The sequence below is a fragment of the Amblyomma americanum genome, chromosome 6, assembly GCF_052857255.1.
Source record: "Amblyomma americanum isolate KBUSLIRL-KWMA chromosome 6, ASM5285725v1, whole genome shotgun sequence".
NCBI classification, from domain to species: Eukaryota; Metazoa; Arthropoda; class Arachnida; order Ixodida; family Ixodidae; genus Amblyomma; species Amblyomma americanum.
This window is the reverse complement of record NC_135502.1, coordinates 135,357,846-135,364,635: the sequence shown is the minus strand read 5'-3', so window position 1 is coordinate 135,364,635 and position 6,790 is coordinate 135,357,846.

Sequence of the window (6,790 nt, the reverse complement as noted above, 5' to 3'; positions counted from 1 at the left end):
AATAGCGAGAAATTGAGCAGCGAAAATTGGTGTATAATCAGGGACCCGGAGAGAATAACTCCAATCTAGTGTGTGGGAATAAGCATCTAATGCTGCCTTTTCGCCCTTTTGAGAGGCCTCTGTGAAAAGTCCAGCATGGCTCTGATACTGAAACAGATATTCCTCCAGGAGACGGTTAGCACGTTGGCAGATAAGTGCTTTGCATATAGCGGCAGCATATGGTCGAAGCTAAACAGCTGGTGCAGCCTGCAAACTGCTGACGCATTGCACAGACCTAAGCGAGACTGCAATTCCAGACAAAAGGTGCTCAGTAAACACAAATTGAGGCAGTTTGTAAAGTTGCCAATGTTTATCTAGAAAAAAAGCTTGGTTAGTCAAAAAATTGGAGGAGCCACTCCAGGCATTGCCTCAAGTCACCGCAAGAAGGTACGCACTGTGAGAAGCTGGAAGCGAGAGTGCAAGTCCCGTATGCGAGCTTCCAGAAAGAGGACACAATTCGCCACTGATTTTGGTAAACTCAGGCAAAGCCGTAGAGCGCGCCTCTCTAAAAGAACCAGAGGTTGAATTGCGTATCTAGGGCAACCGGAGAACAGAACGCAACCGAACTCCCAAGTTGGTCTTACGTAAGTATTATAGAGAAATAAGAGTGTGTCTCTGCGCATACCATATTTCTTATTGCTGATTCGCATAATGCGGCCGAGAGCTCGCTCACCTTTTAAGACTATACTTCTGATATGAGGTCGCCAGTCTAGATAAGGGTTGTAAATTACACCTAGGTACTTTAAGGACTCAACTTGCGGGATTTGGGCGCCACAGTACTGTAGACATATATAAAGAGGGGACGCTGGAGAAATCATGAGAACTGAAGATTTATTTACATTGAGAATTAAATGTCACTTGCCCAGCCATACTTACACTACATTGAGGTAGGCCTGCAAAAGTTGGTAAAGTGAGTGAATGTCTCTAGCAGAAGCAAAAAGGCGATGTCGTCCGCATATACATACACTTTGACGTCACCCTGAATTGGTATGTCTCGCACAAGTATATTAAAAAGTAACGGAGACAGTACCGAACCCTGAGGCACACCCCTAGTCTGTGAAAAAGTCTCGGAAGTAAAGGAACCGTCAGAACAGAAGAAACGCCTATCTTTAAGGAATTCCTGAACCCATGCAAGAATGTAAAAAGGCTGCCGAATTTCGTAAAGCTTGTTCAATAGTATCAAGTGCTCTACGCTGTCATATGCTTTAGCGATATCCAAAGTGTCTAAAGCCGCAACCTCTTTCTTCTCCATTGAAATCCCAATTCTGCTTTCCAAATTAAATGTGCGGTCCAAATCAAGCACCCCCGACGACACCCTATCTGAGAAGCACTGAAGGCTTGTATTGCAAGAACGTGATCTGTAAGACGGCTGTGCACAATGCGTTCGATAAGTTTAACTAAATTATAGAAGAGGGAAATCGGCCGAATGTTAACAATTACAAACCAATTTGTCGAATCTTTGAGAAGTAAAATTATTTTCGAAATTTTCCATTCAGGAGGGAGCCAAGCTCTCTCCAAGGACACATTAACGTTATGCAATACATCTGAGGCAAATTCTTCCACTAGAGACTTCAACATACCGATAGAGATCCCATCGCATCCGGGAGCTGCGGGTTTGAGGCAAGTAACAAAGGAAAATAATTGAGAGGGCGTAACCGGAGTGAAGTCTGCGCGCGGAGGGGGTAGTACGAATTGAACCACCAACCGGGCTTGAAAGCGCAGAGCAAGGCCTTGTGATATCTGGTCAAGTTTTTTTGTATCCTCAAGAGTTAACACCACTGACTGTGTAACATGAGAGGACGGCGTTTTATGGTTGCGTTCCATTTATCGGTACAAAGCTTTGCGGTTATTAGGGCTTGGCAGATAACTGTTCAAATTCGCATTGAACTCCTTCGCCTTACCGATGGTCCTTTTAAATGAAGCCGCGAAAAATTTGTAATTATCCAATTCCGCGGGCAGTGGTTATGAGGAGGGTTTTCCAGGCAGCTTTTGTAAGTCGATATGCTCTCTCACAGTCATCATTCCACCACAGGGAGAGCTGTTTGTTCTTGACCGTAGACTGCACCATGAACACAGACCGCTCAGAGGCCCCTAACACGAAACAGAGAAGTTCGTTAGCGCGAGCCAAGTTATCGGATGATGCAATGGAGGAAAAAAAAGGATTGCACAATTTTTTTGAAAAGTGTGTGGTTTACAAATTTTTTGTGGAGAAGCAGTCGCCCTTACGGAGAAGCTGCATTTGTGAAAGATGTCGGAAAGTGGTCACTGGAAGTACCACAATCCACTGTATACCACGAAGAAACCTGCGCCCCGTTCACAGCCGATGTTAAGTCAATGACAGACCGAAAAACGGAACGCAAGAAAGTAACTCCTTGACTGTTACAGCAATGCACGTTCCTTGGCGACATCCATGAACAAAGAAGCTGCCCACATGCATCAGTACGAAAACCCCAAATTACGTGATGGGAATTCAAATCACCAGCAATCACCACTCTACTGTTGGACTGCAAAAGAACATTTAAATTATCTGTGCTGTGGAGACCTGAAGGAAAGTAAACATTAGCAACGCTAAGGGGAGCCCACTGGAATTGCAATATCAACAGCCAGCAGTTCGCATACATGCGCCCGATGAACAAATTTAGAAGAAATTAATGTTAACAAGCCACCACCCCGGCCGCAATTGCGATCGGCTCGGAATAACCGTAAATTTTTTAGAGAGGATGACCTAATAGAAGTAAGCAATGTTTCTTGAAGTAAAATTATGCCTGGGTCGAATTGTGAGACAAGGTGCTGTAAATCGTGAAAAGATACAACTGAACGGCAATTCCACTGCAATACTTTTAACCCCGCCATTGTTACTGTAAAAGCAGAGAGGCAGTGACAGCCTCCTTTAACACATCAGATTTATGTGGAATACTGGAAGGTCCTTCCTTGCTTTTGTTGCTTGGGAGGGCAGACTTCGAAGGAGAGGAAGCAGCACGACGCTTCTGGGAAGGATTCCCCATCTCGACGTCTGTAGTGCAAACGGTAGAAAGGCTGGTATCCCCGGTACCATGTACTACAGGAACAGACGAGGACGCAGCAGGAATAGAAGCCAAAGGAGAGATACCAGAGAGGCTATGGGAAGGACTAGTTGATAGAACGGGAAGGCCAACAGTTGGATGGGCAACCTGACTTGAAATGACCTGGGACAGAGCTTCACTAGTCAGCATACGGTCCACAATACCTGCAAGCGCCTTCTCGACAGCTGACACCACAGACCTCGTCAGCAACGCCTCTGCCGCAGAACCAGATGATCTTGCAATGATCGCATAAGACTGCTTCTTTCGGTCTAATTGTGCATAAGCAACAGCTCTAGAGCACCTTCTCTGCTGAATGATGTCCAGAACATTCTGCTCTTCTGAAGGTTTCGGACAGCCAGCATCATCAGCTGGATGAATGCCGCCACAGAGACTGCAAATGGGACTCTCAGATGTGCAGAGGTCTGCGGAATGACTCTCCCCGCATAGTCGGCAACGCGTCGCAGATTTGCAAGCTTTGCTGCTATGACTGAAGCGCCAGCAATTACCTGCATTGCAACGGACGAGGATGCAGCGCGTCGACTCGGTACACTATGGGCCCAACCTTTATTTACCTCGTGCTCCTCAGTACTATGTCGCCTCTCCTCTTCTTTTTCTTCGACGCGTTCTTCGCGTTCCAGAATTCTTTCTTCATGCTCCATAATTTTCAACTCTCTCCCATTGGAGCTTGCTTTCTTCCAACGCAAATCGGCGCATTTCGACCTCGCTTTCTCTTTCCTTCGTGACCATTTTATGCCTCATCCTTTTAAGCATGAAATCGAAGTCGGTGTTCGGATCTGCTTTTCTTTTTCCTGTAGAAGACAATTTTCAAGGAATAAGCAGGGAACATGTATGGCGTTTCATGCCTCAGGCAGCATGTCTAGAATATGAACAGTTGAAAATAACCTGCCTTCGTCCTGGGTAACTCGGGGCCATTTGCTGTTGCACTCGCTCAGATGGCTGAGTGTTGGGAAGGCTCCTTCCATCACGCACTGCAGGAGTTGAGTCCGTAGGAGGCCTGGCATCAGGCACTGCAGGTGTCGGGTCCCTAGGAGGCGTGCTTGGGGCGCGCCCCTCATCTGCCGTCGTTGCCAGCATGCCGAGCAATAACTCTGCCGGCGTGGTCCCGCTGCTGTCTGTAAACGCGATTTATGAAAATTTCCAACACCATCACCAACAACACCAACATCACCAACAAATCACCACCAAACCTGCATGATGCAAATTCAGCCTCTGTGACAGCAGCTGAATTATTGCCGTCTGCAAGGACGCTTACCGGCCATATCGAGCTCGATACCGGCACGTTGTGGTGGTGTAGCCCGGTATGTCACCGCGTACCTCTCCATGTACAAGTTCCTGGCAGCAGCCGCCTTCTTCCGTGCTCCGGTGTTGTTCATCGGCTGGGAGGCGGCTGCAAGGTCTTTCCTGCTCGCGGACCCGCCCCATTTTCTTGAACGTCTAATCTTATAAGGTATCCCTTCGATTAAACACAATATATCTGGAAAGAGTTGTTCCCGATCTGAATGGAGTCAAGTACAGAAATTAACGCTTGCGCGCACATATAAGTATAATATAAAACTTACTTCTTTTGATTCCTCCTATGGTTGGCGGCGTACCGCGAAATCAAAAGGTTGAGCCGATCGCGCTCGCTACGCGACGTAAATGGTTTTTTGAGCATCGCCTTCATCCGAAGGGCGTGTCGTACCATTGGTCAGGATTCTGAAAGGGGTCATTTGCTTGTGCTTCAAGAAGTAAAGCGACATCCAATTTCGGCGTATAAAATACTCTGCCTGCGTTGGCAGCATCTCTTCCATTACTCGCGTCGGCTTGCATGTTCACCGTGGATGACAGCACGTGCACCACTGGCGTCTACATGTCTACGATGTTGTGGTCCCGTATAGTGCTGCCATCTATTGACAAGAACTAAAACCGCTGTAGCGCTGGGCTGAACATTTTTCAGTTTCTGACAACATAATTAGTATATCTCACGCATATTAAGGAGCATAAATTAAATCTTAAAGGAAAGAGTTGGGGCCTGATTCAGCGCAGAAACCCGCACGTGTTCATCGGGGCATCGAGCATCCACCAGGGGCTGTGAAGAAGACGACCTGAATTAACCGAAGAATAAAGAAGAGGAAGAAGAAGCATTCGGTGAGGTGGAGAGAGATGATTGGTGGAGAAGAGAAGACGACGACAAGGCTTACGTGGACTAACACCGAGGCTATAAAAGGGCGAGAGAGAGTGAGGCCCGGGGGGGGGGGGGGGGGGGGCAACAGCAGAGAAGCGGAGGCTCCGGCGGATCAGGGACACATCGGCTGGAAGAGAGCGACGCCGGCTACTGCTCCGGCGAGCTCGCGTTCTATGGCATCGCATCGTGGACTTCCTGCCGTGCGTGAGCACGTTCCGGGGAGTCAACGGAGGACGATGCCACCTGCTACGGCCACGGGTGTCTCCAGCACTGTTGCCACATCCGGGCGGTGCCCCCAACGCCAACAACACCGGCATCACCTCCACGGGCGCTTGGACCGAAACCTTATACGACGCAGCCAGCGACGCCGCCAGCAACGCCAGCCCAAGCACGCCGAACGCAGCCTCGACGCCGACTACGGGATCCACAAAACGCCGCAGCCGCACCGAACCAACCGTGAGCACGAACGCGGACCGCTGCTGGTAGAACGCTAGTATATACGCTGGTAGCAGTGTGCCCGTGTCGTGTGTATTTATAGCCTTTGTATTGTGTGTTAGTTTTGTTAGTTTGGTGTTCTAGTGCGTATGTCACGTAGGGTGTATTAAATGTGCGTTTGTGCGGGTACACCCGTCGCCTAGTCCATTCTTTAGGTCCGAGTGTTCTCCGGGGAGATCCGTGACAAAGATGAGTGGCGGGCCGGTGTCAGGATTCATTTCCTTTTTTTCTTTTTGCTTTGTCTCGGATCTTTCCGATTTCTCGACGGCAGAAAGGATGGAATTGGCAAGAACGTTAGAACTGGCGCTCAAGCTGCGGTTAAGCAAGGAAGAGGCGATCCATCCCTATGAGGATGAGGGAAAGAGGCAGACAGAGGAAAGGGCGCAAGAACGCGCAGACGCTCGCCAGGCAGAAGAGCGAGAAGAGAAAAGAGCTCGTGAAGCAGAAGAGCGCGAGGCGAAAAGAGCTCCCGAAGCAGAAGAGCGCGAGGCGAAAAGAGCTCGCGAGGCAGAGAGAAGAGCTCGCGAAGCAGAACAGCGAGAAGAGAAAAGAGCTCGCGAGGCAGAAGAACAGGAGGAAAGAAGGATAGAACACGAGGAGTTTATTTTGTGGAAACAGGCGCATGTCGCGGGAGGATATGAGGAGATCACGGAAAATGATCAGCGTTTCTTAGCGGCAGCAGAATCTCTTAGACCGGCCAGAGTTTGTCCAAGAAAGCTGATGGCTCCTTTCGATGACAAGAGAGATGATTTGGATGCATATCTGCAACGATTCGAGCGGATAGCTTTGGGGAAAGGCTGGGAGCGCAGTGAATGAGCCACGGCATTGAGCATGTGTTTAGTCTGAGAGGCGCTGAATGTGTTTGGAAGGATGCCTCCTGCTGATTTTATGAACTACGAGAAAGTCAAAAAGGCGCTCCTGCAAAGATTCAGGCTTACGGCAGGGGGTTTTTGTGAGAGATTTCGCACCGCTAAACCTGAACATTCGGAAACCGCTAAGCAGTTTTCCT